This window comes from Centruroides sculpturatus, unplaced genomic scaffold (genome assembly GCF_000671375.1).
Source record: "Centruroides sculpturatus isolate CEXI.00-Female unplaced genomic scaffold, Cexi_2.0 scaffold38, whole genome shotgun sequence".
Taxonomy (NCBI): Eukaryota; Metazoa; Arthropoda; class Arachnida; order Scorpiones; family Buthidae; genus Centruroides; species Centruroides sculpturatus.
In genome coordinates, this window is record NW_019384306.1 from 339,498 (window position 1) to 363,271 (window position 23,774).

Genomic DNA, 23,774 nt, shown 5'->3' on the forward strand with positions numbered 1-23,774 from the left:
GTGGATTAATTACTAATGGCAGTTCACGTCTAATCTTAAACTCGTGGAACGCGAAATCAGTAATTCTGTACTAAAGATAGTTCTTAATCCTGGATTTGCGTAATCGTCTGTCGAAGAAATATGAGAAAATAGTTGAAGTACATTGTTCGATTATCTGTTTTCGTGTTTGGAGGAATCGTAACGGAATGACGATCTAATCTGCAATATATTCTTAAAGATTCGCCTGGTATACGCGGCTCGTTAGCTCAGTCGGTTAGAGCGTCGTGCTAATAACGCGAAGGCCGTGGGTTCGACCCCCACACGAGCCAGTAGTTTTATTTTGCAGATTGCGAACGTCGTAAACAGACTTTGTTTTTATTTTTGTTTGCTTCTCGACATAACGATAAAGACTTCATCAGTTGATCTGCAGGCTATTTATTTGGACACGTAGTGCCGTCTTTAATAAGGCTGTTTCAGTGAATGCGCACGACTTTCGCAGTAATCCAGAGTTTGGTTTCGTGATAGCCGTTTGCACGTCATCGAGTCCTTTATTTTCACAGTGGAATCGACAACGTCGCAGCTTCGGTAACGAACGTTGCGAATATTTTTCGACGTACAGCAGCAGATCGACTAGCGAAAAGTGTAGAGAGAAATGAAAAAAGCAGGAGTTAGATTGGAACGAGCCGAGATGTTAACCTAACGACCCGTAACTTGTAATTATAAAGGAGTTGATGGAGGTGGAATGAACGACTTCCCACGTGGTCTAGTGGCTAGGATACCTGGCTTTCACCCAGGAGGCCCGGGTTCGATTCCCGGCGTGGGAAATTTTTCTTCGCTTCTGCGTTTTTAAGTCGTCTACTTTACGAGCGCTGTTTTTTTCCTTTTTCGAAGCAATCGTACCGACCTACGTTCGAAACTTCAAGTCTCCTGAAAATTTTTGCTGATGGATTTGAATGTTCGAGTGGGAGTACAAAACAATAATCGGCAGCGCCAAGATGCATCGATGGGCGATATAAAAAAAAGCGAACAGTAGCGAGTTCCCACGTTGGAAATCGACCCCGGGCCACCTGGGTGAGAGCCAGGTATCCTCACCACTAGACTACATGGGAGCACACGTATAAACGAACAAACAACAATCTCTTTGCGCTTCGCGTAAAATTCAGCTGTTAGTAATGCCACGGGAATTCGCAATGCTCGAAAATTTGCGATTGTGCACGTTCACTTTGTTTTTCTACGGCTGCACGTGAACAAACTATCCGAAACGGATTGCGTCTTTTGCAAGTACTAAAAAACTCTATAAATTCGCGGCGGCCAAAACTAAAAAAACATCGAAAGTGAAGCGCGATTTAAACTGAACAGATAGGGCGCCAGAGTAAACACCGCAAACAAAAGAAACCAGGCGAGCCGTGAGAATCACGTTTACACTGCAACTGTTTCTTGATTTTTTGATTAAAAAATGTATATTAATAAAACAATTTTAAATACAACGGAATCAGATAATCTGTTTTTGCTTATGTGTACTATTGATCAGTACTCGGAAAAATAATTTTCCAATCCTTTCTGACTTATGGAGGCCGAAAAATTCGAAAACTCTAGTTAATTTATTCAGATGAAATGAGAGCCGCTTAAAAAAATAAAGAGAAAGACAGGATTGCTTTGAGAGACAAAAATTTTTTATTTACTTTACTCTATACTTATCCCTAAATGCATTACGCCTCTATCGCCTCTAATTGTCACATTCCGGTGATTAAGAAATTTTTCCTATCTTAAATAGATGACCTAGAGAAGTGCGAACTCAAACCTATTTGCGTGCAAATTTGCCGCTTTTTTTCCTCTCGCTTTTCCTTCACGACCTGTGGGCTGTAAAAGTATGAAAGTACAGTACTTGCAATTTTGCAAGAACAGGTTTAACGCGGAATCAGACACTGGTACAAAAATGGCCGTTATAAAAATACTCTCAGCTCGAAATTCAAAAACTATTATTATTATTTTTTGAACTAAACAAATACGGTTGCGTTCGAGGCGCCAACAGAACAGACGTAGTATGATTTCTACATGTATTGAATAAGGGCAACAGATGCTAAATTTCGTCACATACATGTACCACAGCTCTTTCGGAGAGTCCATATGTTTCAACAAACAGTTGGTCTTCAAACATTTTAATAGAATTGGATCGATCACAAATTAAACGTCGTGGAATTCGTGAGTAATTCCGAGTTATTTCTTATTCACACGACGTTCTGTGCAAAGTAAGAAAACTCTTTCTTTATGATTACGAAGCTTATTGCATCAATTGGCCAAATTTGGTGGATTAATTACTAACGGCAGTTCACGTCTAATCTTAAACTCGTGGAACGCGAAATCAGTAATTCTGTACTAAAGATAGTTCTTAATCCTGGATTTGCGTAATCGTCTGTCGAAGAAATATGAGAAAATAGTTGAAGTACATTGTTCGATTATCTGTTTTCGTGTTTGGAGGAATCGTAACGAAATGACGATGTAATCTCCAATATATTCTTAAACTACATTTGGTACAACGGCCGGATGGCCGAGTGGTCAAGGTGGCAACTCACCGCTCTGATGCACCCGAGCTCGAATCCGAACAGGACGAAAAATCCCCAGGAATTTTTCGGGGGGTGGTCCGTTCGGATTCGTCGGGCCCCGTCCCTCACTACCCAGCAGCCCTATTGTGGGCCTGGCCGAACCCATAATGAGCATGCAAAAAGAAACCCTCTTAGTGCCCACAAAGCGAAAGGAGTTAAAAAAAACAAAAAAAATGCCCACCAGCGGTCGAGTGGATAGCATCAATCTCCATGACGAACCTTCCTGCAAAATTTCAGAAATTTTCGACAAAAACCATAAGACTTATTAAGCTGCAAACAGGGTGAACAAAATCGTGTCCCACATACAAACTAACGTCCATAAACCTACATACAGAAATTACTGCCGCATTCTCTTGCATTTCTCGACGTTTCAAGATGTCGTAACTCCAAAAATGTAATAGTCTGGGGTCAATTTTTGCCGGTTCGCCATATTTTTCCTCTGTGTAACGGCCGGAAAAGTAAACATTGAGACGTTCAACCGGTAGAAAATATATATATGTATGTAATGTATTTTGTTCGGAAGGTTCGAGTTAAACGGAAAGTTAGTTTTACGCGATGCGAATGAAATTTATTTTATTCCAACCGAGGCTACAGGTGTATTTCGAAACAAATGCGAAGTTAGTTTACGTTACAGAATGCACACTGGGAACAGACGAAGGTACACACGGCGGTTTTATTGAAATTTTGTAACGAATAATCTGCGGCGACAAATCACGGACTGGTGAGATGGCGCCACTCCTCTACGAGTTTCCCGTGAATCCCAGATAGAAAAACGGGAACTAGGTTTTTCCCAGAGTGGAATTCTGGGTATTGTTGCTTCTTCTTCTTGTCGGGTGATCGCTGCCATGAGCACGTGTAGCTCTCTCTTAAGTGTACTCGAGGATTGTTGTAAATAAATGTTGTTTTAGTTTAAAACGTGGTCGTGGACTTAACTAATTCACGTTTACAACCTTCTGATAAAGACAGTCTTGGTGGAGATGTAAATGGATGGAGAAAGACGGCCAGGTTTCGTCTAACTGACGGCGGCCATCCATTACCTCCAAATCTGTATCAGAAATAATTCGGCGAATCGAACGAGAAGACGGGCCAGAGTGGGCGGCAAGGGCCAAAGTACCTTACTTTAGTATATAAAAAATTTACTTCGCACGCAACAGACTATTTCGTACTTCGAAATATAATCGAATTTTGTCGTTAAATTTTAATACGTCGTTCTGTCCGAAGGCCATATTAAACGTTTACGTCGGGACTTTCTACGAATATATTAAACGCGTACGAAAGACGCGTTAATATTTAATAATTCCCAGACGAGAAATCGAAGAACGCATGAATCAGCATTTGCTTTTTCTTTTATTTTTACTATTTTTCTTGAGAAGTTTGAGATATTTTTAGGCTATTTTTCGGTACGGATTGCGACGTGGCCGGATGGTAATCGAGCAATTCGATAATTCCCCCGACGCCATTGCGAGTGGCGGGACGATTTAAATCGATTGCGGTGTTTAAAAGTGAAGAATTGTGTGGCGAGTGGGGACGGAGCGTGAAATTCTAAGTAAATTTCGGCAAAAGAAGCGAAATAACAAGAAGTGGATTATACCGTTATTTTTCGTCCAGGAGCGGCGTTAATTACTGGTAAAACGAAGCCGATTCGAGCTGCCAGATCTTTCGACGAGAGTTCTACGTTTTGTAAGTTACATTACGTTTTATTCGTATTAATTTTTGTTAATTCGTAGACGATATTTGCGAAAACGCGGATATCGTCTACGAATAATCGTTTCAATGATGAATTCTATTGTCGGTCGAATCCTAATTGAATTAACGGTTAAATTCTAGATATGTATACCGTCATGGCGGCTCATCTCTGATTCCAGCAAACAGTGGGGACGCACGTTCTAACCTAACCTAACCTATTCTAATAATTTGGTTGGTAATAATTATGGTAATTTATTAGACTAGGTTAGGTTAGAGCGTGCGTCCCCACTGTTTCTTTTGTTTACTGGAATCAGATATGAGCAGCCATGATGGTATACGTATCTGGAATTTAACCAATTCGAAATGATTGACTTTTTATAATCATTATTTAGTGAGTGTTAAAACATGTTTTTATGACTTTGCTGTTTTGTTTTATGAAAGCTGTAAGGCTGGATTATAAACTTTATACAGTCTGTATCTGTAAATGTGCAATGATAGTACCCTGTGATATTAATTGTAATATTACCTTACGGGTAATATTACAATTAGAGAGTCCACTGGTGTAAAAATCCTTGCCGTAATTCTGTTACACTTAATTGTATAAACAAATATAAAATTGCAACATTTAACAAAGCTAAAATGCTTTGCTTCTGTTATTCATCTGTCGTTTGCTCCAGTTGACAGTCCACAATTTCACAAGCACAGAGGTGACCTTTCTTTTGAGACTGCTGCTTCTGCAATAAAATGCAAATATGGTAAAAAAGTGCTTATGAAATTGTGGACTGTCAACTGGAGCGAACGACGGATGAACAACAGAAACAAAGCATTTTAGCTATGTTAAATGTTGCAATTTATATTTGTTTATAAAGTTAAGTGTAATACCATCAGTCATGTTTTATATTTTATATTTCCTTGCTGTAATTATTTTTAGTTGTATGATCGTGATATTTTATGCCGGCGTAAAATGAGCACTAAGTGAGTCGAGCCGTGTTTGAGCATAGTATAACGGAAGTAGGTCAGAGATACTTTTCATCTCACGTTCCGGTCGACTGCATTGTGATGCAATAGCACCAATACTGGATGCTGATTGTACTGTGTCTCGATTAGTATTGCAAGTATTACAGACATGGAATGTGCTTTACGAAAACATTTTTTTATGTCTTAACCAAAAACTATTAAAAAACAAAATACAAAAAATACTGTACTGTGAAAAAATTAGACAAAATTTCTAGTGTGCAAAAAAAGTCGGGTGATTATGTTCAGCCAAATTTAAATGAGAATTTTTAAACATAAACTTCTGAGAGCAATTTAACTTCTGTTTGAATGACCGATCTTGATATAGATTGTTGTCATGGCAATGGTGATGTGTATAGAAAGTCGTCATGGCTGACTGTTTTTGTTATCTGGGAAGAACTTTATAATGTATAAAGGGATCTGAAAAGCAGCCCTAGCTCTCATTATCATAAAATTATTGTCATAAAACAATTATTCTACTTGTTCTTTGCAATACAACCTATAATAAACAAAAAAAAAACGAAGAATAGTGAACAAATTTTGAAATATGCAGCTTATCAAACACAAGTTATTAGTGAAACATTTATAATAAAAAACAAATTGAATACTTCATGTGATGTTTTTTTTTTTTATAATTATTATTTATAGAATTTAGAAGAGTTTTGCAGTTTTAAAGTAACTACATTTTCAAATTTTATCATAAATGCCAAAGAAAAAATACACTTGGCTTTAATTAAGGAAAATTCTGCATTACTGAATCAGGTAAACTTGTTCATTTAAAATAGATTTTGGATACAGATGCTTACTTTTGGTTATTTTTTTTCAACTCTAAGTCATGGTTTAAGAACTTAATTGTGTTGTAAACATGTTCTTATGTATAATGGAATGAATTATTTTTTAAATGCTTTGTACACAGTAGGAACAGTAATCGTTGCAGAAATGCATTTTACTATACAGCTGTCCCTTGATAATCTGACAGGTATGAGACCAAAGGGGTGTCGGATTACCAAAAGTGTCCGGATTACCGAAAGCGATTACATATTTGGCATTGTTTTGCTAGCAGTAGTATACAATATTCCCTACTCCAACTGTTCGAACAGAACTGATGACGGAAACACACGAAATGTGTGTCATTGTGTAAGAATTGGGTGGAGAGATTCACGTCGCGACACGCTTCTGTGCAAGCAGACACGTAACGGGGACAGGTACCTTGACGGGAGGTGCGTCGGACTACTGAGCATGTCGGATTAAAAAACGTCGGACTATCAAGGGAGAGCTGTATTTGCAACTGTTGCTGGTTTGATCACATTGTTTTGAAATTTCACTTGTTCACATTGTTGAATGAACTGATAGATAGTATCTGTTGGTTTGGTAATAATAATATTGGCATAATTAGTCAACTTGTACTATGAAGAAGCTCTGTGTTTAAATAATTTAAAAAAACACTTGACAAACCTTGAATTTAAATTTAATAGTTTTTGTGAAATTGATTAATCAGACTGAAATATTTTTTTGAACCTTTACTCTTTAGTATTTTCAACGTTAATAAAACCACAAAAAATTCACAGGACTTCTACTTAAATTTTAAAATCTTCAGCTAAAGATGATGGGAAATACTAAGTGCACATTTCTTTATCTACAAATTACCTAGTATTAGTATTTGCTCATTTGATTACCTTTTCTGAATTGTAGTTGTCCTTGCCAGCTTGGTGTTGTCTGCTAGAGAGCACACTGCACACTGGAAATCCCATGCACACTGGATTTTCCAGGACACTGTTAAGCATTTCTTGCCTACTTGTTATAATACAGTTTAACTTTCACCATGAATATGTATGTAAAATGTGCATCGACCAATCAGAAGTGAATGGACTACTGTGTCATTGTGACATTGGGATAAAATTGCTAGAAATGAGCTTTTATGCACATTCATTCTATTCTATCTTGCTTTCATCACTTTAGTAGTTAGGAAGTGTTTTGATTAGTTTTAACATTAGAATGATTACTGCAAAAAGACTTAGAATAGACCCAGAAACTATTTTTTGAAAACCCCAGTGGCAGTCATGCATCTACAAGTAGTATCCTGATTATAACAATGGATGTCTAAAACAAGCAACATGATTGATCATAGGAAAAGCCTTCAATTTAGATGAGTATATAATAAAAAAGATGAGAATAATGTTTTAGTGTAATGCAATATAATATGATGACAAAAGTGAATATATGTAAGTAAAGATGTTATTTTTACTTCATTTGTAATTAAAATACAAAAATAAAAAAATAGTAGAATATAAACAGTGCTTATAGTGACATATCACATATCTACACTAATATTATAGAGGTAATGTTTGTAAGTAAGTTTGGATGTAGCAGGTAATCTCTGAAACTACTCATCCGATTTCAAAAATTCTTTCACCAATATTTAGAATGGAACTTTAGGGTGGACATAGGCTGTATATTATTCTGTTAAACATTCATATAAATTAAAAGATAATCTAGGTTAAGGCTTTTATGTCCAACAGATGGTGCTATGAGTACAATGCCCTAAGTTTGCTTTTCTGTGAGGCATTATGCTTTTCTGTGAGGATTAACTAAACCAGATTATGTTCTATCTATCTATATAAATAAAAATGCAATGTTTGTTTGTTCCTACCGATTCCCTTGAAACTTTGACACAACACTGCATTCGAATAAGCACGTGTTTTTATATAATATACATGTCGAAATTCCTCCCACTGAAGGGAGATGGTTAGGATTAATTAAGGCTTACTGTGAAGAACTTGGCTTCTATTATACTATTTTAGATGCGGGTTTTTGCGTTTTTGATTGCGTTTTAATAAGGTACGTCAAGAGAATGTACACTAAGAAGAAATTTTTCGAAAAATTTCCCCCCACGGGGGAAGTGTTATACATTTATAATAGATACATTTTGAGCCACAACAATGTGTGGCAGGGTCTGCTAGTACAATATAAAATTGTACATAAACAAGTTTTTACTTACGAAGTTAAATGGAAAAATTTTATTATATGAATTTATATAGATACATTTAAGATGTTTTGAGAAACAAACATTACAACCTGATACATTATAAACTACAAGCCAACCAATGCCATATGTTATCAGCATTGGTTGGCTTGTAGTTTATAATGTATCTGGCTTGTTTTGAGCTGTTTTGACTTTTTTTGAGAAAACTGATAGTCACAAACAATGAAGCTACAATGCTTTGCTTCCATCTATTTGTATGTGAAAAAGTGTTTGATCTAGTGGCAGTATTATTGCCATAAAAAAACATAGCTAGTGTAACTAGACTTCCACCATAATCCAAACACAAATATGTCATATGACTGAAAATAATTAGAAACAGGGATTTTACACTAGTGGAGTCTTGACCTAAGACTGTATCTGTAACTGCTGCTATTGCTATTGCTAATAATTAAATTCTAAGTAATGTGCTATTAGAGGCTCTTATTAAATTTAATAATTATATAATAGAGTATCGATTATCTGAATATCAATCAACTGAAATGTCAATTAACCGAAAGCTTTCCAGATGGAAAATTTAAATTTCCGCTAGTGCCGTGGCGCTGCAATCTTTGGCTATGTCTTGGGCTACTCTAATATTATTTTTGCTGGTGTGTGTGTTTTAGCTAGCAGCATTGTCACGACCATGAGAGGGTACTTAAGGAAGTGCCAGGGTTTTAATGAATTTCAACATGGGATAGTTTAATATATTTTTAGTACATAATTGGTTATTCAAACAACCCCAGTCCCCAATTGATTTGGATAATTGATGCTCTACTGTAGTTATTAAATAATATAATTAATATTTAGTAAATAATTTAGAATATTCTGGAAGAAGAGAAATTGGCCCTGAGTGGTACTCAAACCTACTTACTATTATTATTAATAGTGATGATAAAGTATCTAGATTCATTATGGTGATTGTTTGGCTTATTATTAACTTAAAAGTATCTAAGACAAGTGAATTAATTAGCAGTAAAATGGACTTAGGGGATTAGAGTTGATGACAAACATAACCCAGAAATAGATAAATTATAAAAAAAAATCCATGTGTAAAAATAAAAACAATTGCTAGTAAGGTGTATCCCAAAAGTTTTTAAGGTAAAATGATTTTTCATGAACTTTTAAAATATTGAACTTTTAATTGATGTAATAAGTGAAATGAGATCACAATAAATCACATTAAATATCATTAAAAAGAAAAATTTAACAATTTAATAGTTATGAAGATGCTTACAATAATAGAAATTTTGCTAAACTCTGTCATCCAAAATGTTTAAGTAAATTTTTAAAATTGTGGAAAAAAATTATTTAATGGCTAATTGTGCTCCATAATTTTTAGGAACATCAAACACATGATTTTACATTGAACTCACAAAAGTTTGTAACTATTGTGCTTTCAAGTTATATCATGAATCTTCTTGCATATTTAAGTTCCATAACATTTGAAAACTGACAACCACCTGCATACACCTCTCTTGCTACAATCCTCCATAAATTTTCTATTGGTTGAAGGTCTGAACTACTTGCAGGCCATTTCATGACATTCACTTTTGATTCTGAAGCTATTTTTGGTTGAATTTGAACAATGAATGGGAGCATTGTCATGTTAGGTGGTCCAAATGGGATATTTCATCATTTTTGCTATAGGAAGGAGATGTTGTTTTAAGGTATCTTGATAATGTTCTGAAGTCTGACATCCAGAAAGAAATTCTAGACTGGAAATTCCATTGAATCCAAATGCTCCCCACACTATTAGAGAGCTACTGAGTTTTACATCAGACCTTGTCTGATGTAAAACTCTGTTCTTTTCTCAGATTATGCCAGTAATAATTTCAGCCATCAAAACCACGCAAGTCTTACTTTGTTTCATCACTGAAGAATATACTTCATCATTCATCTTTCTAACATATGCAGCATTAGTACATATCAATCTTTAAGATGTTCAGATCTGAGAGGCGGTATTTTTACACATTCTTGTTAGTTTAATAATAATATTTTTATTTATTCTGTGCATGGTATTATGATAAGAGGCACGGTATTTTGCACATTATGACTCTTGGGGAGGCAAACTTTGGAGGACAACTGGCTGGATTTGTCATCGCTCTCCCGTGTCCTATTCTTAGTGGGGGATAGATTTAATTTTAGCTGGAGATTTTAATTATGTTTCAAGTCCTATTGACAAAAGGGTCTTTACAACCAGATGGTCATGTGAGATTTCAAGTAAAATTATAGGTGATTGTAGTTTTATTGATTCTTACTGACTCATCTATCCATATTTTTCAGGTTTTACTTGGGAAGGAAGGGGAGTCAGTGAGCACTTGGACCGTACCTATATAAATGAAAAAATAGGTAAAATCAATAGCATATCAATTAATCAATTAGTTAAAGATGGAAGACGAGTAACAGATCACAAGATGGTTTATTTAGAAGAAGTTAGTATTGAAAATAATAGAAAGAGAAGGAATAAGATTACCAATGAAATATTAACGGATTTTGTATTTCAAAGAAAAGTTAAAAATATTCTAGATAAAAATAAAGACATGTTAACTTGGGAAAAGTGGAATGAGGAAAAAGGAGAGATTGATAAAGTTGTTAAGTTAGTATAGAAAAGAATTAGGCATGATAAATAAGATAAAAGGTTACAGAGAGAACTAAGTGAAAAGATAATAGAAAACAAAAAAAGTTAAGAGAAGAGCTAGAGATTTGTGCTAAAATAGAAAAAACAATAAAGGAGAATTATGTAAGATATAGAGCAGGGTGTCCAACTTGCGGCCCAAGGCAAGTTCCAACACGGCCCAATAAACATGTAAACAAAACTGACAAATTGTTTTATTTTAATTATTTATTTATTTTGATGGCATAAACTCAAAAAATAAGTTTCACAAAGCCATAAACTTTCATACATATTTTATTTTTGAGTGAAAAGGAAATATTTTCAAATACCTGGAGATGTGTGAATGACGAAGGAATACTAAATAAAGCTGAAGTTGTGACTCAAAGAATTATAGACCCAAATTTGAGAAAAGGAGAGAAAGGCAAAAAGTAGTGTGAAAAGTTAAATAGACTGTTATGCAAATTTTGACTCTTAATTTTCCAATTTTCCTCACTACTTTTTATCTTTTGGCCTTTCTCTCCTTTCTCAAATTTGGGTCTATAATCCTTTGAGTTCCAACTCCAGCATTATTTAGTATCCCTTCCAGCATTGCAAGATTTGGCTAATTTGCGCCAAAGTTTGCTACCCTTTTTTTAGTTTGGCGTAAAAATGATCATTTGGCACATTGGCTACTTTTTGGGCTACATATTATTTATAAATATATTAGTCGAATAAAAATGCACTTTAAAATGGTGTTTCATCGTTTTTTTATTAATTAATTAGAGACCCAAATAAAACAAATATGTGTTTTTCAAATAAATTTTTGTCTCCTTTATAATAAATGAATTTATCTAATTTCTAAGTAAAAATTGAAAGTGTCTGTAGAAGTAATTTTTTAAAAATATCCTTTTTTGTGATAAAGTTTTAATACTTATTACTATAATCTGGATATATTAATCCTTAAATATACTTGTATATTTAAGGATTATATTTGTGAATCCTATGTAATTTAGTGATAATATATTTGTATATATGAATTTGTGATAATATATTTGTGAATCCTATGTAATTTAGATACATTAATCCTTAAATATACTTTTATATTTAAGGATTAACGTTTCTAAATTACATAGGATTTACAAATATATTATATATATTTGTGGCCCAAAACTCCATGACTTCTTCCAATGTGGCCCAGAGGAGCAAAAGGCAATCTTTTTGCTCCTCTGGGCCACATTGGACACCCCTGATATAGAGTGATAGGATTAATAGAGAAGCAGAAAAAGTGGTTTTTGAGAAGAAAAATAAGGAAAGAGAAACATTGGAAATTAATAACCTGTTAATAAATAATGATATTATTTCATTCTCATTACTAATTATAAGGAAATGTCAGAAGTTTTATACTTACCTATATAGAAGTCCGGAAACTGATTGGAGATATTGTGATGAGTTTGGTGAATCTGTTGAACCTGTAAAAGATAAAAAAGATATTATTATTAATAGAGACATAACAAAAGAGGAAATAAAGGAACCTATAGATAATTTACACAGTAAGAAGGCTCCTGGTGTTGATAGACTCCCTGCAGAGTTTTATTGTATTTTTGGGGAAGATTTGATTAATATTTTTTTTTGTTTATTTAATTATGCACTTTTTAATGATAATTTCAGCCTAAGGAAAATGGTGTTAATTAGTAAGAAAAATAATGCGGGTAGCCAGATTGGGGATTTTAGAGCAATAACATTCTTAAATTTAGATTATAAAGTTTACAGTAGTATTTTAGCTAAGCGACTTGAGGAGGTTTTTTTTGGCAAAATGTGGCGAGTACTCAGAATACTGGAATAAAAGGACACACAACTCAAGATAACATTATGTTCCTAAAATAAGTACAAGATACTTTAATAAAGAGACAGATTCCTTCTCTCCATCTTCTCTGTCGACGTAGAGAAAGCCTTTCATACTGTAAATAGGGATATTTTATGGAAAATTCCAGGAAGTTTTGGCTTAAATGATTGGAAATTTATAGAATAAAATTATTATACCAGATGCCGAGAATGAAAATTAATATAAATAACAAGGAATCTGATTATATAGAATGTAGAGCACGGATACATAAGGGTGCCCCTGCTCTGTAATGTGGTTCATAATATATATAGAAGTATTACTAAAAATGATCATAAGGGATGGTTTCATTACACCAGTCCATGTCCCCAGAATGAATAAAGTTATTAAATATATTGTTCATGCAGATGATATAAATTTTATAATTATAAATAAAGTATCATTGAAAAAAGTAATATAAAAAAATTAAGATTTTCAGTAATTTAACTGGAATGAGGATTAACAAAAAGAAAAGTAAATTGATATATATTCACAGGAACATGGATAGTGATTTCATGGATATTGAAATTATGGACATTATAAAAGTACTCAGTCTGGTATGGTAAAAGTAATATACAAAAGAATTTAGATAGTATGATTCAAAAAATAAATGAGACAATAAAAGAATGGGAAATAATACATTGGATTTATCTATCTGAACGTGTAATAGCAGTGAATAAAATTTTGATAGCTATAATTATGTTTATCATGTATATAACTTATTTAACAAATGAAGATTAAGATTTTAGAAAGACCTGTATATTGGAGATACTGGGATGAGGTTGGTGAATCTGTTGAACTTGTAAAGATAAAAAATGATAATAATATTAATAGAGAAATAACAAGAGGGAAAAAAGTGCTTAATGGTTAGAGGTAAAGTGCTTTTTGCTTAATGGTTCAAAACACTTTTGAATCATTAAGCAGAAAGATGATGATTGATTTTAGACAGGGAGGATGGAGGGTGAGAGATCTGAAGAGCCTTGAGTGCCAATATGATAAATGCAATTAAAAAACAAGAACATAACACTTTATTTCATATAACACAATACATTCTTTGGCCTATGGTTAGAAAGATCACTCAGCTGGAAGGAAGTAAGCCATTTTTTGATAGATAATACTAAAAAATATAAACGGTGGAGAGAAATTGTAATTGAATTAATTAATTAATGATCAAATTGGAGAAAATAATGTAAAAATTAGACTGTATCTTCTATATAAAAATTTGCATAAACAACATATTAGTAGCAATATGATAAATAAAACTTTAAATTGGAATGAAATATGGGTAAATGTTGAAGCACTTCCAGCTGAGTGGAAAGAATTCACCTGGAGGATTTTGAATAATAATGTTAAATTAAAATAAAAAATTTAAAGTAAAATAATGTTAATAAAATAAAATAAGTATAAAATTAAAAATTTATCTTTTATACTTACCAACATTGACACGATGCATAATGTTCCTGGTGGGTCCTTGATGAAACTATTTTTCATGTATTCTATGAATGTAGAATTGCATGAAAAACTTGGGCCTGGATAAATAAAATTTTTAGGACATTAATAACATGGGAAAACATTAAATACCATATTAACTTACCAGTAAGAAATCAGAACAGATACATGATTAATTGGATGCTTGCTCTGGCCAATAGGTTGATTTGGAAAGCAAGATGTGTTCTTATATTTTAGAATAAGTTGTGAAATAAGTTGTTAACTCTGATAGTAAATAAGATTTGGGAAGAGGCTAGTTTAAAGATAAAAGTTGATTGTCAGAAAGTAACATTAAGAGAATAAAAGAAGTTATATTTCAGGACAAAACATATAATATGGAAAAAAATTGATGGTAAAATTGTTATTTAATGATCAATGGTAATAGATGTAATTTTAAGAGTTTTATATTTCTGATGTTTTGTATTTAATTGATGTTTGTTGTTTTGAATGTTTAATTTTATTTGGAGTTTGTTTATATTTTATTGTTTGATGTTTATATTTTGAGTTATATTTCTTATTTAATTTCAAAAATTATTGTATTTACTACTGTTATACTTACTGTTATAACAATGTTCCCTTTATACATTCCATAATTTATGGATTTGTTTGTTATATACTTACTGTAAGTTTGCAATGCTGTGTTTCTTGGTGAAACTTGACCTCATATAACCTGATAAGATATATATGTTGTTATTAACTATTTTATGTCTCATTTCACAATGTTATACTAACTTTTTGTTTTTTATTTTTGCCATGTTTGTTTATTTCATAATTGTCGAGCTACTGCTCATGATTGTGACTTTACAAAATTTAATAAAACACAATATCTGTTCTTGATTTTGGAAGCAATTTACTGATTTTTTGTTTTTTGCAGATTTTTTTTACCTGCTTTACTGGATTTTATTAGATGATTTTACTGTTCAACAAAGTTTTTACTAATTTTATTTGGTGTCTACAAGTGTTTTATGCCTTTCTGGTGAGTTTACTTTTTAACTGTTTTAGTGTCTTTAACCTCTGCTGAGCCGATGTTGTCGGCTATGGACTGTTGAACGGGAAGCTCTCTCCATCGACGAGTCAATCCCAGGCTGCTTGGGACTTCTAGTTGGGACTAATGCATTTTGTCCTATCCACAATGAGGCCACTCAGGTTAGCTTTTCTCAACTGACTCCTGGAAGCTTTTCAGAGTTCGACATCCCGATGACAGCACCTAAAAAGGACAATGAAACATTGCTGGATGAGAGGGATTGTGTCAAGAAGCTGTGAGCAGTCAGCTGTGAGGTCAGTCAGGATAGTGTCCAAGGAACGACTGGAAGTGATGGAACTTATTAAGACAGTAGATGAAGCACTTGGAAGACCAGAAAGGGTTGAGCAAGTTTGTTATTGTCCAAGAAACATTGTTGAAATTGTCATCCACTGATTTTAACCCAAAGTGAATCTTGTAGGACATGATGTAAAGGTAGGCAAATTTACTTACACTTCGTAAAGCCTAGAATCAGAGATATTGTGTCAGTTTGTTTTGTACTTAATGAAGTAGATAAAGAAATAATGGGAGAAATAATATCTAAATATGGAAAAGTAGTTAAAATATTTGTAAATACTTGCTCTGGTATGTCAGTAAAACAGGTACTTACCATGTGGTGATGGTAACATGAAAATGTATACCTAATTTTTAGTAGAACAATTCAATTAACCACTTGTTCCTCAAACTGTTTTTTAGGAATTTTTAATTAAACAAAAAAAATACTTAAAACTGAAAAAAAAGGAAAGAAATGCATTAATTTTGAAGAGAAAGCTTCAAACTTTATTTTCCATTGTCGCCTTTCTGTGAAATTTGACACCAATGAGTCATTGTGTTTACAGCTGGATGATCTTGAGAACAGCTGGTGTTGGATTTCCCGGTACATTCTCATAGTCGTCTCAGGAGGAGAAGGGTTTAAAGTAGAGTGAATACTAGCTGGCCATATATTTTAAAATATTTTAAAAAAATTGCGTTTTTATTGCGATTTCCGAACCCCTGATTTAATTAAACGTATATATAAAAAAACTATTGGAGGTCGTTTTTGACATCAGAAACTAGCTTTAAATAACTTTACCAAAGTAAAATCCATGCACTAGAACTTTAGAACGATGAATGAAATTTGATGATAAAATCCCATTAAAAAACAATTAAGTGTTAATTGTACCTCATTAAAGGTAGATTAAAATCGCGATAAAATTTTTTCACGTGGGAAAAAATTTTTGGAAAAAATTTGGAGACTTAAAAAACATCCAAAAATAAAAAAAATTTTTTGAGGGAGTCCAAACGACCGTTGTTTTGTAACGCTAGGTAACCTGACCGAGTTATCTTGGGTCCAAGGGGTTAATTTATGTTGGACAATGTAAAGAATGTAAGCGATGTGGTAGCATACACCATGAAATTGTGACCTGTAATGTAAAATTATGCTATATTTGTAAAAACCCTTACCATTTACATAAAGCGTAACATTTGTTACCACCGCAAAACTGTATATGATATAGATAGAGCATGTGCTGAATCTTCATTAGCTGAAGTCTGTCAGAGATGACCATGGAGTAAAAGTACTAAAAGAAAACAAGAACTAAGTTTGGAAAAGAAAAGACAGAACAGTATAGTAGAAAGTAGCATAGAAGCTCAGGAAGGAGAAATAGTTACGCAGAGACAGGGAAGGGTAGTAAATAGATAAATGTTACAGTTGGATGATAAAAAGAGAAAAAGAAATGAAAAACATTAATTAACAGGGATTGTTCAGTGAACTATAGAGACATTAGAGAGTAGAGTAGAATTAGGTACAGGTCAAAGACAGACAATTTAAATGAATTTTTAGGAATTTTAAAGAAATCTTTATCATTAAGTATGATAGATATAATGAAGTTAAATGCTAAGAGGTCAATGAAGAATAACACACCTAGAAAAGATAATGGATAAGTTTCTAAATATAGTGGTACCTCGATATACATCTGCTTTAGAATACGTCCAATTTGGAATATGTCCTGTTTGGACAAACAAATTTTGCTCAGTATACGACTTAATTCAATTATGCGCGCCATCTATGAAGACTAGACCAGACTAGATGCTCGTGGTCCACTGTTTATAACTTTGTTAAATTTCTTTTGATTTTAATTTGTAAGTTAAATTTTATTATTTTTATTAATTGTGAATTGCAAGAAGGCAAAGGAAAAGCAATAGAAAACTAAAAAAAAAAAAAAAATGACTAGAATCACAATGGAACTGAAAAAAGAGATTATTGAGAAATATGAAGGTGGCATGCATGTTCAAGATTTTAACTGTTGCATACCGTATTTCGAGAACGACAATATTGACAATCGTGAAAAATGAAGACATTATTAAATCTGCTAACGTTGCGAAACGGGTTAAATCAATTTCTAAACAGAGATTGAAGACATTAGATCATGTTGAGAAATTGCTTTTGCTTTGGATAACTGAAAAACAGTGTGCTGGCGACACCATATCAGAAGCAATTATTTGCGAGAAAGCTAAAAAGATACATACTGATCTCATGAAAAATCAAGCAGGAACTAGCCAAAAAAGTGAGTTGTTTAAAGCCAACCATTTTTTTTTACATGTGAATGAATTAATCATTTTTACATTACACCTTATGGGAAAGGTTTGTTTGGTATACATCCTATTCAATATAAGTCCAAACATCAGGAACGGATTAAGGTCATATACCAAAGTTTCACTGTACAGTGATACCCCGAACTTACGCGATAGGTGGGACCGAGCGATAACCGCGTAGGTCGGGGTATAATTTCGCATTTAAATACATACAAATAATTTTTAATTGGTGCCGGAGACTAAAGAAAACAATAATTCAGAAAAAAATGTTTAATAAAATCTTAGATAATACATATGTATAACAAATTATATTATTATACAACTTTTCACATTTACTTGATTATCACACAATAATTTTAACATTGTTTCTATCTCAGCGATAATACTGTGAAGTTTACAAATGATGCTTGAATTTAAAGATTGAGCATTTTTCACAGCTTTGAGAATTTTTTATTTACCTTTTTATAGTTGTTCTGACCGTTGATTCCAGTAGATCAAACTTCTTTGCCAATTCACAAATTTTCGTTTTTGTATCAAAGTCTTTTATAATGTTAACTTTACATTCCAAAGATAAAGTTTTTCTTTTCTTGTTTGATGCAGAAGAATCAGTTCTACTTCGTTTAGATGACATAGTACTGTCTCTTGAGTCTCCGTAGATATAACAAACACAGAAATAAATAACACAAAATAAATTGTAACTATGCATCGATTCCGCGCGACATGACCGAACATGTAAGCCGAACAATAGTGTTGTGGGAGTGAGTAATCAAGAGTTGCGTGGTGCTCAAACAAAAGACAAATCGACAAGATTTGAAAATCGCGTAACTCCGGGTTTGCGTAATTCGGGGTAGCGTAAGTCGAGGTATTACTGTATTAGAAAGATAAATATTTATGGTTTTAAGGATAGAATTAAACGATTAAATATATTAAATTTAGTACTTACCAGACAAGTAGAAATCCTCATTATGCAAGATACCAATATTGATAACTTTATAGAATTAAGACAATTACAAAAGTATATACAGTGGGTGATCGGTTAACGAACAAATCGGATAACGAACACTTTTGCAAAAGATTTTTATGATCGGACAACGAATACATGTTCAGATAACAAACACTTCACTGAACAAACACAAGAAGCGACGTAAAATAACGAATACCGATTGGTCTTCCTTTGTCTTCAGACAACAATTCGAAACTTTTCAGAGCGCAGGAGACGTTGACATCAACGTTCTACCCAGTATATACTGATCAGATAGTATTCCCCCAAACTTTGAAATTCTCCCTTGTAATTCCAGCCTTTTGAATTTCTGACAGAAACAATTCTTTTATGTTTTCTTCTGAAAATGCAGATTTATGCCGATATCTGCTATTAAAGATCTTTTGAAGGAGGATGTCAGAACAATGGTCTTTAAAATGGCATCTAAACCAAGTTGAGGTTAATAAGCATAGGGATCTCTACAATTACAATGCTATTAATTACTTCTGAAAAATCATGAATAAGACAGAAAAGCAATCGACATTGGACAGATTCTTTAACCCCCACAAACAGAATAAACATGACTAATAAAAATGCAAGACCGTGTATATATGTGTTTTTATTAATACATATGGATAAACGTAGTAAGAAAATATATACTTTTTTATTTTTGGGGTCTCCAGAACGAATTAATCAAATTCCAAAGAAACCTATGGTAAATCGATAATCGGTTAACGAACAATTCGGATAGTGAACAAAGTCTTGGAACGGATTATGTTTGTTAACCGATCACCCAATGTGCTTACTTTCATATTTATAGTTTGTTTGCATGTTGCGGAAGTATGGGTACATTATTGTTGGTTCATAAAAATATAAAAGTTCAGGATTTTAAAACAGATAGTGTATGTTGAATAATTATGGTTGATGTGGAAATAGAAAATTGCCCAAATAGAATTACAGTAGACTCCCCTATAACATGGGTTCATATAATATGGATTTGTATAACACAGTGAAAAAAAATGCAATCGTGTTCATATAAACACGCTAAAAGAGACTCGTATAATACGTAAACGTCATCGCCGACTTGTGTCGTGACAGGATTGGTCGACTCTAGACCAATAGTGGATATTGCACAAACCATTGAGTTTAAACGAGCAGCGGACCTAATAAAAATCATTTATTATTTAAATATTAATAAAAATTATATTTATATTAATATAAATTAATATTAAAAATAAAAAATATATATATATTAATGATGTCTCTAAAGTTCAGCAAATTTTTTGCAGAAAAATAACTTATCAGGAAACACTCTTGCTTTTCGATGCGCCACTCTGCGATGAACTCAAGCTTAAGCAATGGCGTCGTCGAACGGTGCGCACTTGGTAAGTAATCCTACAGTTTTTTGTTTATAGCATAGTTTATATGGATTATTCCCAAAAAATTGTGTGTGTTTTGGAAATGTTGATTCAAATTAGTCTAGAATCGATTAATTTTTATGGAAGAAAGCCTTTCAAACAGCCATAGTCCCTAAACAGCACACTGCAAACATTGGCTCATGTATTTAATTGACTCATAAAACATGGAATTCATATCAAATGGAACGTATCTACCGTGTTATAGGGGGTCTACTGTGTTAGTATTTATAGTATTTATAGCATTATATAGTATTTATAGCATTATATAGTATAGGTGTATAGTATTTATGCACCAACTCGAGCCACAGAAAGTAAAGATTTTTTTAAGATTTTAATCAGTTTTTTAGTGGGAGGGAAGGAGATAATTTTAATGGGATATTTTAACAATGTGTTATCTGTTTTAGATAAGAATGCCTCTTTATAGCTTGATAGTTTGTGGTATTTTAATAGGATATTAGCTGATTTTAACCTTATTGATACTTAATTAAGGTTTTAAATCTATCTCATCCTGGATTTAAATGGGAGGGTTGCAGAATAAAAGAACTCCTGGATCGTATCTATGTGTCTGAAAATATAAATAAAATTGTTAGTATTGAAAATCATGAGTTAACTAATGAAGGAAAGAGGATCTCCAATCATGATGAAGTTAAAAGAAAGATTAAAGGTGAAAACTAGAGTTAAAATTTCTTTAGTTATGTTAAATGATGATGTATTTGTTATTCACATTAAACATTTGTTAGATTGTGAAAGAGAGGCTAAATTGTCAAAAGTGGGTTAATTTAAGAAAAGTTTCAAAATATAATTGAAATGACTTGGAATAGAATTAAAAAAGGAAAATTTAATATATTAAAAAGATTACAAAGAGAGTTATCAAAAACAATAATACAAGAAAATATTAATGAAATTGAGAAACTAGAAAGAAATTTGTAAGGAAATTGAAACTAGAAATAAGGAAAATTACATTAATTATAAGATTAACAATTATAGTATAAAGAGGAAAGCAGAAAGACCTTTTTGTAAAAAAAGTTAAATTAATAGAAAGTTTAAAAATTAGTAAGGTAAATTTTTTGAGTGACCCCATTTAATGCAACTTTGTTCATTGTTATAAAGTTTATATCCTCTGCATGTGCTATGAATTTAATAGTTTGATTCATCCCTGGATTGTGTACTGGAGTGACAAAATTATCATTAATAATAATTTTTAACAGAACATCTATGTAGATAGTAAAAAGTATCATTGAGCAGGGATGCCCCTGTTGTATTACTGCTCTACATTCAATATTTTCAGATTCTCTATATTGTTTATTTTTATTTTTGTGCTTGGTGTCCTGTAAAGTAATTTTATTTTGTCAATTTCATCCTAATTTAGGCCAAAAGCATCAAGAAACTTCCATAAAACTTCCAGATTTGACTGTGTCGAAAGCTTTTTTGCAATCTACAGAAAGGATGGATAATGGAATATGCCATTTCACATACACCCATGTATGGCTTTGGCTGGGACAAACCTAGGAACTGAAGAACCAATGAAGGAGACATCATTGGAGGAGGAGCCTGAGAAGATTAGAGAATACTCGACGATATGATTGATGAGAATACTTTGCAAGGAACATATTGATACAGCTGAACTCATAAGATCCTGTGAGGAAAAGTTGGGAACACAAAGAAGCATTCAGCAGTTCTGCTATCACCCAAGAGAGATAGTAGAGATTGAATTGGCACATGTAAAGGAAAAAGAAAGACTAATTGGACAAGAAATAGAGATTGGAAAAAATAAATATAATAGCTTAGAATTGGATATTTAAGGTTAGTACTATTTTTAAAATAAAAATTTTATAATTTTTTATTTTAAATACAGCACTAGCCAAAAAAACTTAATATTTTATTTATACAAGACACTAGCATCTACAATTTCAAAGACTTAAGAAAGATTTATGTTATATATATATATTATAATTATGTCCTTTGCAATTAGGAGTATGGAAGTAATAATGATGATTAATAAGAAACTAAAGATACAACATTTTAAAACAGATTCAGGTGGTAGCATTTAAGTGATAGATATCAAGATTAGCAACAGACATATCAGGATCATAAATGTATATGCACCTGCTCAAGTCTTGATTAGAAGTGTACTTTTTAAGGGCTTAGCTAATTTCTTTATGGAGGAAGAGACTTAATATTATTGGGGTATAACACAGTATAAATCTTGATGACAAAAACAGGCCTATACATCTTAATGGATTGCGGGGTATAGTAAAGAAACTTGTAGACAATTATAACTTTAAAGATACCTACCAGGTTGCCTATTTGCATTTTCTGGGATTTACCTGGGAAGGGAGGAAAGTCCAGGACTGCCTTGATCTTATCTACATTAGTGAACAAATAGGTAAAATTAATGAAATATTAACATATGAACTAATACAAGGAGCTAGAAGGTTCACAGATTACAAAATGATAAAAAAGATAAGTATAGAAAAAAGTAGGAAAGAAATATGAAATACTATTAGATGCAGACTTTCAGAGAAAAATTAAAAATGTGCTTGATGAACTGAACTTGGATAAGTGAAAGGAACAAAAAATTAAGATAAATGGCATAGTGAAAGTAGTATGGAAAAAAGAGTAAAATAGAATGATTTGACAAACTGAAGAATTTACAAAGAGAATTAAGCAAAAAAATCACAGATAACAAACTACATGAAATTAAGAGAATAGAAATTAGTAAGGAAACAGAGAAAAGAGTAAAAGAAAACTTTGTCAGATACTGTGTGAATAGATTAGGACTTAGTAGGGAACTAGTGAAAACAGCATTTGAAAAGAAAAATGAAGAAAGAGAAATTTTGGAAACACAAAATTTAGTAGTAACCAATAATAATAATAATAATAATCAAATAGCTGGTTAGATCGAGTAAGAAAATATATACTTTTTTATTTTTGGGGTCTCCAGAACGAATTAATCAAATTCCAAAGAAACCTATGGTAAATCGATAATCGGTTAACGAACAATTCGGATAGTGAACAAAGTCTTGGAACGGATTATGTTTGTTAACCGATCACCCAATGTGCTTACTTTCATATTTATAGTTTGTTTGCATGTTGCGGAAGTATGGGTACATTATTGTTGGTTCATAAAAATATAAAAGTTCAGGATTTTAAAACAGATAGTGTATGTTGAATAATTATGGTTGATGTGGAAATAGAAAATTGCCCAAATAGAATTACAGTAGACTCCCCTATAACATGGGTTCATATAATATGGATTTGTATAACACAGTGAAAAAAAATGCAATCGTGTTCATATAAACACGCTAAAAGAGACTCGTATAATACGTAAACGTCATCGCCGACTTGTGTCGTGACAGGATTGGTCGACTCTAGACCAATAGTGGATATTGCACAAACCATTGAGTTTAAACGAGCAGCGGACCTAATAAAAATCATTTATTATTTAAATATTAATAAAAATTATATTTATATTAATATAAATTAATATTAAAAATAAAAAATATATATATATTAAT

At 32.5% G+C, this 23,774-nt stretch overlaps 2 long non-coding RNA genes and 2 other non-coding genes across 5 annotated transcripts in view; 3 read left to right on the forward strand and 1 right to left on the reverse strand.

Annotated features, from left to right (window-relative positions):
• Positions 1-234: 234 nt before the first annotated feature.
• Positions 235-308, forward strand: Trnai-aau. Its single transcript has one exon. It is a non-coding gene; the product is annotated as a tRNA-Ile (tRNA).
• Positions 309-731: 423 nt separating this feature from the next.
• Trnae-uuc lies at positions 732-803 on the forward strand. The gene has a single exon. It is a non-coding gene; the product is annotated as a tRNA-Glu (tRNA).
• Positions 804-3,047: 2,244 nt separating this feature from the next.
• LOC111619227 overlaps positions 3,048-23,774 on the forward strand; it is a 33,518-nt gene continuing 12,791 nt past the window's right edge. For both annotated transcript variants that reach the window (XR_002755712.1, XR_002755714.1), the window contains exons 1-4: positions 3,048-4,262; positions 15,139-15,720; positions 20,128-20,223; positions 21,626-22,059. This is a non-coding gene — a long non-coding RNA (uncharacterized LOC111619227). The remainder of the gene's footprint in view (positions 4,263-15,138; positions 15,721-20,127; positions 20,224-21,625; positions 22,060-23,774) is intronic.
• On the reverse strand, positions 10,270-14,266 carry LOC111619236. Its single transcript, XR_002755717.1, has 3 exons — positions 14,211-14,266; positions 12,306-12,366; positions 10,270-10,633 (listed from the first exon to the last, which is right to left on the reverse strand). It is a non-coding gene; the product is annotated as an uncharacterized LOC111619236 (long non-coding RNA).